The sequence below is a fragment of the Bombyx mori genome, chromosome 23, assembly GCF_030269925.1.
Source record: "Bombyx mori chromosome 23, ASM3026992v2".
Lineage (NCBI taxonomy): Eukaryota > Metazoa > Arthropoda > Insecta > Lepidoptera > Bombycidae > Bombyx > Bombyx mori.
In genome coordinates this window covers 13,370,342-13,383,892 of record NC_085129.1, presented here as the reverse complement: position 1 = coordinate 13,383,892, position 13,551 = coordinate 13,370,342, and the positions used below count along the sequence as shown (strand labels likewise).

General features: G+C 34.0%; 1 protein-coding gene across 2 annotated transcripts in view; it reads right to left on the bottom strand.

Moving 5' to 3' along the window:
* LOC101744717 (protein TANC2) overlaps positions 1–11,029 on the bottom strand; it is a 307,082-nt gene extending 296,053 nt beyond the window's left edge. For both annotated transcript variants that reach the window (XM_021350968.3, XM_021350969.3), the window contains exon 1: positions 10,823–11,029. The gene's annotated coding sequence lies outside the window, so the exon portion shown is untranslated. The remainder of the gene's footprint in view (positions 1–10,822) is intronic.
* Positions 11,030–13,551: the final 2,522 nt, after the last annotated feature.

The following is a 13,551-nucleotide window of genomic DNA, read 5'->3' as shown; positions in this document are numbered from 1 at the left end:
CTTTTGCACACACGAATAACAAACAAAGCAACTGGAACGCTGAACGAATATAATCTAAGTACCCTCTCCCCTGGAATGTTCAATAGTATGGAAATGAGCGGGTCTCGTACGATTCGGAAGACGATATTCGTTCTAATCGAGTTGAAATACGCGATAAGAAAAGCTGGTACGTTTAAGGGATTCTCATATTAATTTTTATATAGGCGTTGCTGTGTGCGAAGCGATAATGCTGCGAAATTCTAGAAAAAAAAATCATTAGGCAGATAAATATAAGAAACTAGCTGTACCGGACCGTTTCACTGGACATTTAAAATTAACATTATTATTTCTCACGCCCACAAACATTCTCATCATTAACGCCCCCGCAACTGGTGTAGGGAGTCCAACACTCATATAAATATTAGCCTATCCATTAAGTACATGTATTTTCTACATGGATACCAAGTTTCAAGTCAATCGGATGCATGGTTCAGTAGTTATAACGGAACATCTGTAAAAACCACTGTAAATTTATATATTACTCGTAGTATAGATTTAATGATAATTTTTATAATTTTGCTACTTTACACACAAAAAATAAATTAGTTTATAGATAGATAATGAAGCTTGTTAAAGACGTATGCTTTTAAATTGTGCGGATTTAATTAAATGCATCGTTCAGTAGCTATAACGAAACATCCATAAAAACAAATGTAGATTTATATATTAGTATAGATTTATTAATGGATAGTGTTCATGATGATAGGGTCTGATGTTTTTCATCAGAATGTTTCTTATTCTTTATTGCATCGATTTCACAAGTACAAGCTCAAGTATTAAGAAAAAAAACTCATGTGAAACTAAAGCTCGATTTTAGTAGCAGTTGGAGGATCTCAGAGTTTCAGACTTGAATCTACTATTTCTTCTTGCCTGACTGTTTTTGCTACAAAGAAGTGATGTGTTCCGATTTTGAAAGCCGATCTAAAATACAAATGTGAATTTGATCTCATTTCTCAAGGTGGATTTATAGCGTTATGATTTGAATATCTCCGGTAGCCACTGAACACTGGGGATACTGCGAGCTGGTCTACCTAAGTAATACATTTTTACAAAACTATTTCCTCTACAAAACTTATTGGTTTCAATAAACACGTTATCATTCAACCAACCCAATTGAATGGGTATTTTGTTCTACCGTGTTCGCTGTTTCGTATGTGCGACGCGTTTATTTCAAAGTGACAACGTCAAAAAAAAATTCCGACAATTTATTTCTCTCTTCTGTGATACGCTTTGAATGATGAATTGTTAGCTTTGTCTCTTTGAAGAAAAATGGGTTTGTGAATTGTTTTATTTTACTTGACATATTATTATTTATTATTATGTACGTAAAACGTCTGACTATATGCCTTAGATTTTTTAATAATATGTGATGGCTATATGTTGTAGCATTTTAATTGTTGTATATAATTTTTTTCGAATTCTGTTCGAGAAATTAGCGGGAACATTTAGAATTAATATGTATTTTACTAAATTTATATTAGTCTTTTTCGTTATAATATTATAAAAAAGGAATATTAATATTTACTGTGTGTAAGAAGAGGCCGTCCAAGAAACAAATCTATCGACGAAATAATAGCTACAGCAGAAAAAGAATGGAGAAGCAAGATAAAGAATAGGGGAAAATGGAGTGAGCTGGTAGAGGTGTATACCTGGAGGGGGTTCCAATTATAAAATAAGTTTGTTGTTGTAAGAAAAACCTGTTTTGTCATGTTGTTGGATATAAAAGGCTAGTGATTGGTAGTTAAAAGTACGTAATTGTACGTAATTTTGTGTATTGCCTATATAATATGCTTGTTTATATTTTTAACCATTGATTTAATAGTTGAAAATGCCTTATTAACTGTTAACGTGATGTCAAATAAATTTATAAATTGTATTAAATAAATAAAAATAAGTTAAGAAACGGGTGATTATTGTATTCCCATTTAATCATACCACTACGTCTTCGGCAGCAACTTTTATCAGCTTATAATTAACATTTTCGTTAATATACATACAAAAACTAACATTAATAAGTTGCACTTCAAAGAATTTTATTGGAAGCTCGTTATTTAACATTAACATATTTCCCGTAATAATCTATCTAACTCTATAAATTTTATCAGAAATCTAAAAACGCTTGAAGGAGTCTACATGTGATGCTAAGGCTGGCTGGTATACTTTGCACAGAGAGTGAGTCTGGCTGTCCAACAAAGTAACGCATCCAGTATCTTGGGAATTGTGCCTCCTTTAAGCGCATTGGAATCTCTGTTTTACTGTATGAATTGATTTATGTTAAAATATTTTAATTTATTGATTAATTAAAAAACAATATCTAACTACTCGACGCTAGGTAGGAGAGATAGAAGAAAGGTTGGGTATAAGAGAAGTCAGGTGTCAGAAGCTGTTGTTATATTTACTAAATTATTGTCATTTTCATTCCCCTGTTAATGCATAAGGTTGCTCATAAGGGTTTTGATTCTATAATGGTGCTATTAAAGATAATGTGTTTTGGAATTAGCTTAAAAGTAGACCTTGTCATTTGGAGAACTAAATTAATGTACGAATATCATAATGAAATTGTTCTTTTTAATACGCTTTTATTAGCTTCAGAGGTATGTATTAGTATGTTAGTATGTAACGGAATCTTTGAACATGGTTTTGACACCCTTCAAAACGTCGTATTAACTCGAATATTAAGGACCGATGACAATTCAATATTTAAAAATGAGTTGAAAAAAAAAACAAATTGAAAAAATTGAAATTCAACTAAAAAATGAAAAATACATAGTAGTTTCAAAAACTCAAAAATACGCTTTTATAGAAAATCCAACTAAAAAACCGGAGCCCATAGACATATACAAGGTAACTGCCGCCACCCACCTCGAGACATGAGTTATAAGGTCTCAGTTTTGACAGTACAACAGCTTCTCGACCCTAAAAGGTGAAACGCATTACTGCTTCACGACAGAAGTAAACAAGGTGACGACGGTACCTATCCGTGCGAACTCACAAGACGTGCTATCACCAGTAAAAGCCGATTAGCTTAGGCTAATATGTTTGTAACTTCCTTTCAAAGGTTTATTTAAAACGATGACTGATCTAAGCATGTTTTCAGTCCATTGCGGTATCTTAAGAGCATTGGTAATATTATTATTTTTCCATGAAAAGATCCACAGCCCTGATCGTTGGCCTAATTCACAATCGTATTGTTGACTTGATAAAATGACAACAATTCTCAAAGTCTGCAAATAATCACTAATTACTTAATTGAAATACTCCAAGAACTCGAATTACTTCCGTCCTTCCTATTTAAAGTCAGTGGATCCTTTGAATTAAGAATCGAAATAATTGAAAGATAATTATATGAGTTTACGAACAACGAAATGATTAATTTCGAACAAAACAGAAGTTATGTTTCGATTGTTTTGTTTCAGACAATAAATTGTATGAATTAGAGACAATAATGGGTAAATAAGCTACTGATTGATTCTAATGTATAAATTACATTTAAAAAACATTGAAAAAGAAAATGTTTACTTACCTACTTTTTTTTTCGGCTAATGCTTATTGTTATTTTTTGTTTTTAAAAACATAAGTTAATATCTCTAAATAATTCAACGGTAAGAAGTTTTTTACTCTGAAAATAAGAATAGCACTTACCAATACGCGTTTAGCCTGTAAACATTTTTTCTTTTTTGTTTTGGCAGGATATTGGGCTAAAGAAATAAAATTATTGTATTGCTATTGATTGGTTTTTGATACGTGTGTAAAAAAAATTATGTAAGCCGGAAGTTTTAAATTTGGTGAAACAATAGTTATTGTTATTATTCCAGTCAAGATGTTGAGGCCAGTAATATAATCATTGATTAGCCATTCTTCTCAGTCGGACACTCTTGTCAGAGTGGTCGTGGTTGCGCTGACGCTGTATGTGCAGTAGGACCCGTTAGGTTGCCCAAGATCCCGACGACAGCCCTCCAGGCAAAGCGCTTCCAGGTCTGGCGGTTCGAAGCGTTTCGAGTACATTCGACCATAGTTTTTCTAAATTAGTGATATTTTCGAAATTAGTGATTAGCCATTAGTTTTTCTAAATTAGTGATATTGTGATGAGTAGCAGATTCCATGTCAGACTTCGTTTAAAAAAAACACGTGAATCCATTTATGTATGGAATAGTGACCCCTTCTTTTATTTATCGTTAAAACATCACTAACGATTGAAAATTATTAGGAAGCAATTAGCCTCGCAGTTTTTATAAATTAATGATATAAAATATACAAGATATTGTTTTAGCAGTGCCTTTATTTTATTATTGGTTACCGGAGTCACGCTAATGCCGCCACCTACCTCGAGTCATATTTTTTTTTTCCTACCTATGCTGATAGCCTTGAGAGGCTATTTCAGCTTCTCCTTGACATGTAGGTGAGCTCACGGGGCTCAAACCGGGAGTGTTGCTAGCACTGGCCCTACCAGCAGTGCTTCGCAGAATATACCACCGGATCGCAAACGCGACCCATTGAGAAGATCCGGCGAGAAACTCAGTGGGCTGTATCTATGGGTTAATTTACTCGTCGAGCCCTTCGTCGCAAGCGACGGGTTTGGCGAGGATGGTGACCGGTGCTTGAGGTACTTAAAAACATCGTTAATGGATCGGGAGGATCCGTAATGACGTGCTTAGGGCGACGTCGACTGTTTACCATTGGGTCCATAAGATCGGGTATGTAATTTCCGGCGGCCACGACAAGAGGGTTTTCATGTCGTGCCGCTTTCTCAAAGTGGCGCAATGATGTCGACTGTAAATACTTACTGACTGAACGAGAAATGAGCTCTAAGCCTCAGTTTTATAGTATAACGGCTCCCCTACCCTTCAAGCTGAAACGCATTACTGCTTCAAGGCAGAAATAGACAGGGCGGTGGTTCCTGCCCGTGCGGACTCACAAGACGCACTATCACTCGTAATAATAGTTGTTGCAAATAATAATAGTTGTATTCTCGAACCTTCTTGAATGAGTCCCTGATAAGCAATCAGAAATAATTAATCAGTCGTTCCAATTAGTGCCGGAGAAATAAATTTATTAGAGTGAGTTGTCCACGGATTACAATCTAGTGGTTCAAGTGATAAGATTTTTATTATATTTTTAGTTGGAAGAAAATTTAATGCGAGCAAATTTTAATCAGTTGCTATTCTAGAATTCAAAAATAAATAATGCATAAGCAGTATTCACGTGTGTTTGTCGGTACATTTATCGAAACGATTTTAAGTAGGTTTTGAATTATATTAGAGTCAAAGGGTCGATTCATAGCTCGTATGAAATCATTTGTGTAGTATGCTCGTTTTAACGAACATTTTGATACATTACAATAATGTGTTTCGATATTGAGTTAGAAGATATAATAAATTTAGTTTCCTTAAATATTGGTACGTGCAATGACTTCAGTGATAAAATCAATGAAAGAATCAATCAATTTCAACGCGTATTAAGCTAAGGATTTACTCAATATATCGTATTTTCGACTTAGCGTTTTCTTTACTTTTCCCGAGTCGTAGACACAGATAAAACTACTCTTACAGTTTAATCACGCGTTTCTCAAATTGCGAATGCTTTACAGTTTTGGTGGTCCCGGACGACCGTATAAAAGGAACTTTAATTATTATTATACATTTGACTTACATGAAAGGAGTCTTATGAGACTGAGTTTTCATAAAAAATTTAAGACAATGTATGGACAAATTTGTTCATGATCTAGTTGTCTTTTTTATTATTATTTAGAGCAGTGATGTTTTTATATTGCCCCTGTACGCAGATGAGCATACGGCCCATCTGATGGAGAGTGGTTACCTTCATTTATGGACATCAGCAATGCCAAGCGCAGAGGCAAGTCGCTACCTACTGTCAGAGTGAAATCTATTATAGACAAGAAGAAACGTAAGGAAGAATTCTGGAGTTACATCTCGATTTTGATAATGTGCTCTTGAATCCTATAACTTGAACCGCCTTCAAATTATTATAATGAAGAAAAATTTTGATGAATATTTTTCACTCAACAATTTTCGGGTGTTTCGAATAATTTCAGCGGATTCAAAATTTTTAATATCGTTTTTGCTTTTATATTCGTTTCGTTATTACGTATTTCATTATATTTTTTTAATACTTTTTTTATTTAAAAATCCCATAATACGGTGTAAAATGTAACTCTTTTACGGCAAATATAAATCATTTCTGAACAATCGATTCGTATTTGTTAAGAATGTTGCGAATAAACCAAATTAAACTACCAACGTTCGAATATTTTAGTTCTGAAAAAAAAAACATTCTATTTCTCTCGGCCATAAATTGAGCTCATATTTTCATAGATGAATGTCCCGATATCAATGAGCGGAGGTCGTAAAGTTTTTCCAAGGCTTCAAGGGTTTACGGCCAATTTCTCACTGGCTACTCGAATATCATGCCGGGCGGCTGTATTTTATTACGCATAGAACATTCGACCTTGTAAAAATTACGGGTAAGAGCTTTTCGTATGTTCTAAAATCGAAGTGCGAAATTCAGAAACTAGTATGATGTTTTACAGGTGAGATTTATAAGTGTTTAGATTTGCGTGGACAACTGCTTTTATTATATTATATATTAAAAAGGAGAAACTAAGAGCTCACAAGAAGGAACTTAGAAAATGAGGATTGTGTTTAGTCTGTTCCATGCAAATGAGCTTAAAGCTTTACAAGGAAATTGTCAATTTATTCCGCCATTTTCAGACATTATTACTAAAACTGGTCTTGTTTTGAATGAGGAAACAGGGAGTACTACGTATAAGTACTACGTCTTATGAGTCCGCACGGGTAGGTACCACCACCCTGCCTATTTCTGCCGTGAAGCAGTAATGCGTTTCGGTCTGAAGGGCGGGGCAGCCGTCATACTGTAACTTAGAACTTATCTCTCAAGGTGGGTGGCGGCATTTACGTTGTAGATGTCTATGGTCTCCGATAACCAATTAACACCCGGAAGGACGTGAGCTCGTCAATATATCGAAGAAAAAAAAAAGTTTTCTTAGAATAAAACTCCATAACGCTGCCGTAAGGGTTGACTGTTAGAAATCGTCACGTAATGAAAGCATGCCTCTGGTTTTTTTATAGAACCAAGCAAATATTAAACTACGATGCACTATTTACTCTTAAAATTGTATATACATACATACATATACTTGCAAATCTCGATCTAAAAAAATGATGCTTAAGTTGAAACTTAAATACATAATGCAATAATTCAGTACTATAACATTTACACTCGATTTCATCTGAGAGCATTACTCCACAAATTACCATTTTATATCGAATTTTAAAAAAAACCTTTTTGCATGTTTAATGAAAGTTTTGAGTTATGAGTACATTTTTAGGGATAAGTTTCGTTTTTTTGCATACGCAAAAAAACGAAACTTATCAAATACTTGACCTTGAATTATTTTTTTACACTTCATATAATTTAAAGCTGTAATTACATACCACTTTGTGTTATGTTCGGATCAATTTGAAAGAGAAAATATCATTTGAAAAAAAAAAAAGCTTTTATGACGTGTAAAATATTATAGCAACTAGCAATTTAATTAATGCAAATTAATTTAATTAACAATTCAAATGTAGTGAACATTTAGACATATTTTCTTCTTTTATCACTATTTGTAGTATCTTTGTCGCTTATGACCACGAAACAAATTGAACGAGAATTATGAAACTCCAATCGTGAAACCATTTTTGAACCGATTATACTCTCGTCTCGGCTTTATTATAAACAAACTTAAGTGGCCAAAGAAACAATTGGGTTTAAATTCGTCTTTACACAATGTAAGCTGTACAGAAGAGAGCAAAATAAGCGGCCCGTGCTCTACATTGCGCCTGCAGAATGTAGAGTCCGCAGTACAACGCTTTGTCTTCGTACGGATGTTTATCGTGGTCTGGATTAATGTGAAGAAAATGTAAATGAAAATTGAGTTTCTTCTTACGTTGACAGATATAGAGTCTAAAACATTTCTTATTTGAATGCTTAAAAAAAGCTTCAATTTAACATTTACGTTTCAATTCGATTTTTAATCCAAAAAAAAAACCTTATCCTAAGCTGAATACGATAAAGATCATTTGAACACAAAAGCATTTGAAATATGAAATCGATTAGGGTGGGTTGCATTTGTATATACTTTTGAAGAACCTTACAGTTATATTAGTTTGCTAAATAATTTGACATGAGAGCACGATTTTAGAGTATCCATTCTTCTGTAAATTGTGTAAATGGAAAATACATATGTATTATAGTCGATATACGACCAAACTTGAGGGTACTAAGTCGTTAGTATTTGGCCAGGCCTGAAGTACCACTTCGTTTGAATACTCGTTTTGGATCATATTTTAGAAAGCAACATGGCTTTTTCTTCCATCGATTTCGATATTGAACATCGCTGAGAAAATCGATTGTGAATTAACTAATGTTCCAAAATAGACACGACGGAGGAAATGGCTTTCGTAGTGTTCTGAGTTAAAAAAAATTTACAAGCAGTCCGTGAGTTTCTCTGATCGATTTCGTAACAAAAACAATTTAATACATAACTACACTTAACTCATAAATTCTAGTCTGAAGCCACAGACCACTGGGTATACGAAAAATGTCTCCTAGAATCTTTCTTGGAACACAAAGTTAATTATATAAAATTTACGGAGATAGAGAGCTTACTTTATTACACATCGACACACCATTTACGTTTGAATTAGTCAATAGGTGGGTAGATTTCCACAATGGGCGGTCTTATGCCAGCAAGCGATCACTTTGGAAAACCGTTTTAACAGAAGAAAATTCCGTAGATATACATTAGACGTCTTGTTAAGTATTAATAACATTCAGATAAAATAATTTGAACTATTATTTTAATAAGCTTTTATTTTTTTATTGCTTAAATTAGTGAACAAGATCACAGTCTACCTGGTGTTAAGTAGTTACCGGAGCCCATAGACATCTACAACGTAAATGCTGCCAACCACCTTGAGATATGAATTCTAAGGCCTCAGTATAGTTACAACGGCTGCTCCACCTTTCAAACCGAAACGCATTACTGCTTCACGGCAGAAATAGGCAGAGTCGTCATACCTACCCTCGCAGATTCACAAGAGGTCCTACCACCAGTATGTTTTAATAATTTTGTAAAAACTAAATGGTATGGGTGAAAAACTCACCGAAATTGCTTGTCTCTAGTTCGTGATGACTAAAATTAAACCAAGAATATAAAGGTGGTTCAGTACGTAAACACATGTCAGCACTTTCGCTAAAAACGTTGGTAAAAATTCGGCACTAACGTTATCAGCGGAATCGGAGTATTCCCGGCTGATCCGTTGGCCTCAAAAGTCTGTATACAGTACACGAATCTGACGCAGTAAAAAGTAAAGCAGTATTGAAAGTTGATGACTAAAATTATTTTGAGATCATCGAAGTATGTAGTATCTTAATTATTTTGAATTTGGATTTGATTCTCTTTGCTTAAGAGGATTAAATTCACTTTTCTTATTTGTGATGTGTGCACGTCGCTAGACGAATAAGCGATAGGACCGGCATCTCTGTGTGTTTTGTTGAACTAATAGATTAGCGCACTTAGCGCTTTCTGTCGTATATCATATACCCGGACCTAATGGTAATCTTTGACAGACAATAAAAATGTACCGAGCCTCAGGGCTTTTTTGCACTTAATCAACGACCAAGCTGAGCAAGAATACGAGATGATTACCCAGGTTCATTCATTGACATCACTATTTAGATGCCCCCGGCCCACCTTGAGATATGAGGTTCAAATTTTTATCCGATTATTTACTGGCCGTTCCAGTTTTCAAATTAGAATCTATATCTACTAAGTTGTCAATAATGACAGCAACACAATTTACCGCTGGATTCTGTGAGTAATCTGTGATTGAAAAAAAAAACACTGCCTACGGTTCAAAATAAGTACTATAGTATGCTTTCTCTAAGTGTACTATCACACTCTGAACACAAGGTCAATGGATGAGCACTGCAACCCTTTTTTTAGGCTATTCCAGCTACGCCCGGACGGGTAGGTGAGCTCACGGGCTCAACCTGAGAGAATTTTCTAACACTAGACCTTGCAAGATTAGTGCTTCGCAGAATCTACCACCGGATCGGAATCGCGACCCACTGAGAAGACCCGACGAGAAACTCAGTGGGCACTACAAGCGTCTAGGTTAACAACAATACCTAAATTGTTTGTAATATTCAGAAAACTAAGTTTTGCGTAAATTTGTTACCATAGGTCAGGGATATAAAAATCGAAACCATATATTGATTTAGAAAACTATTCAGTCAGATGTATTGAAAAATAAACTGATAAGAACTTCGGTTACGTAAAGTCAGATGCACTGTGTAGGCACAGACGGAATTATTAACATTCGACCAAACGAGGTCGGCTGTCCGCTTATTAATACAGCGCCCAAATGACGTTTACAATGCGAATTTCATAACTTTTTTAATTACATTTTTAAAAATTTCGGCACGCGGTCGACTGGCCCCGGACCTTTCACACTTTGTGTAATCTCGGCTTAATTTTTCCGTTTTAATTTATCCTTTTGCTTATTACATCGTTTATAATGAATTATATGTATTATGTGGTATATTATTAAATAGGTATTATTATAATATTTCATAAATCGAGTACAATATGCAGGCTAATTTTAGATTGAATTTAATGCAGAAAAATGGTAAATATCTTAGCTTAGAGTTTAACCGAAAGTTTTCCTTAATAAATTAATTCTAAAAATATACGTACCGCTTATGATGTTAGCTTGAATATTTTCTACCACTATAACAAAACACATCGTAAATTTAGTAGAAATTCAAAACATTTACATCACAACACCGAAAATTTTTCTTCCAAAAAAATTCCAATTACGAATTTGGAACGCGAATACCGCCCGCGAACGTTGAGCACGCGCCGGCGCGCCGACCGTCAACTGACTCATACGCATCCCGAAACACCCTTCGCTTCTATTTTTTGATTTTCTAAATAGGAACAAAAGAAGGAGGGAGACGAGCGCCCTCCGCGTTTTGATTTTATATATAGAACGGCACAAGCCACGACACGTTCGGAGTCGGGTTCGTTCACTCGGGAAAACGCATTGGGAAAGGTAAAAGTAAATGTCATCTGATGTCATCTGCCCTTAAATGTAAAATTTGTCCCTTCTTTCTAGTATAAATTGTCTAAATTGTAAAAAAAACAATTTTAGTCTTGCCATATACGGTTCCTTGTACATTTTTCTCGCACATTAGATTTCACCATGTTTTCATAACTTAAAAAACTATAAAATAGATTAGAGTATTTAAATTATTTCATTATTTCATCTCTTTACTTTGGTCTGATTATGTATAAATTTTTCAAGAACGTAATTTTCATATTTTTGTGTTAACTTAGCTTCGTAATTTATTTTTAATTTTGTAATCGAAAACAATATAGAATTTTGTTACGAAAAACTTACATCTCTATATGTGACTTCAGAGCAAGACTCTTCCCAATACTAGTATCAGCAATCGTGAAACTTCGATACTGTTTTGATGATCGGCATCTAAGTTAGTTGTTACTGGAATTTCCCACTGAATCTCAGGTCTCGACGTGACAAGGGTGTATTTCTAATTATATATGTAATTTTCATCAATCAATTCTATTCAACTTTGTATATTTGTATTTACAAAGTAGATTTTAAAAAAAACTACTGAAATTGGAAGCTTACTGATGGCGTGGCGAAATTATTTGATAGGGGCCCGCATGGGTTGGTACCATTGTCCAGCCTATTTCAGTGACAGCTGCAAAAATTGGGATTTAGACTTTATGTCTCAAGTTGGTTAGCTGCATTTACGTTTTGTTGTCTATGATTTTCAGTAACCACTTAGCAATAGGTGGGCTATGAGTTCTTTAGCGGAGTAAACAAAAAAAAAACTGTGTTTAATTTTTTGACGAATATTTTGAAGAATGTGATCGAAACACTGGCTGGGAATTTTAATGCATACTAACTATATGGTGGAATAATTAAGCAACCTAGAAACCTTTTTTATCACTTTCAGTGCTTAGAGTTACGAGAAAAATATAAAAAAGAAAACAATGAATTAGGTTATTGATCGAAATTTCATAATATTACCGGCACTAGCGTTACCCAAATAGAATGTCACACGGTTGGATTTACGTTTTTTTGCTGGTGGTTTTCCCAAGGTTACTCGAAAACCACTGACGCTAAAAATTTGATGGACAAAAAAAAAAAAATCCTATATCCAGTTGCTACTTTGTTTTTTATTTGATTTAAAAAAAAATCTAAGGATTTAGAATTGTTTTGGTGGCTGTTTTTTTAGTATTAAAGCCATTTCTATCCATTTCTTAATTATTGTTAATCAACATTATCCTCATAATTTCTAGGCAAACCTCAAAATTAAATTTAAAAAAAAAACGAAATATCTTCTGATAGGGTCGTTTGTCATCAAACAATCAAAGCAAATGAGTCGCAATCCTGAGAAAACGTACTTGGCAGTACAAAGTCACGTGTTCTTTTTACTATTTTTTAAGTCACTCCTATTTCGGCGGTGTACTTCACTCCGGACCACTCGGGATTTACGAGCGGGCCCGAAGTTTTACGACATCATTCGGCGCCTACGTCACATCGCCCTTTATAATCTTCTTGTAAGTAGGGTTACCAGGAATTAAAATTTTCATTCGATAGGTAGTTTAATAATTAAGAATTCTCAGACGACTCTAATGAATAAAACCTTACAGCCTTTGTTTAAAAATTTGGCAAAATATTTCTGGTAAGGAATTTTAAGGAAATTTTAATAAATAATTTTGTTATTACTTAGAATATGTGTACTATCTTATATTCCCTTTTAGCTCGAAGTAAATGCTACATTAGAATTTTAAGCTTTTATAATAAAAGAACAGCTTTATTAATATTTTAATTAATTAAAGTTCAAGTTTTATTTAAAAAAACTATAAATATATGTATGTTTGTCGTGCATCGAATCAAATTTAATTGATTCTGTGTAACTTTATATAGTAATTAATTATTATGATTTAATTAGCCATGTTTTCGAGATATCATGGTGACTCTATTCCTTGGCGGTTAATGAGAATGGGAACTATCAGTCAGCGGATTGCCGGAATCGACGTTATTAAAGCGGATGTCTATTTTTACGTTTTATCTCCGCCGGCCATGATTTTCAGGGCTTCGTGATAATAGATAGATTTATGCAGCATTCGAGTTCAATGTTAGCGCTTAAGCTATTTAAAAAAATGAAAAGTGCAGTTGATTTTCTACAGGAAAATTTGCTGTTAATGCCTCAATTATTGTGTATAAAAAAAACACGTGTGACACTCGGGGACTGCCGAGGTAAAGCTATTGCATAGCATTTTTTATCAACTTGTGCAATTATAATTAGACAATAATAATTTAATATTAAAACGTTAATAATAAAATAAGACCACGCTATATTTATAGACATTAACAAAAGCGAAACATT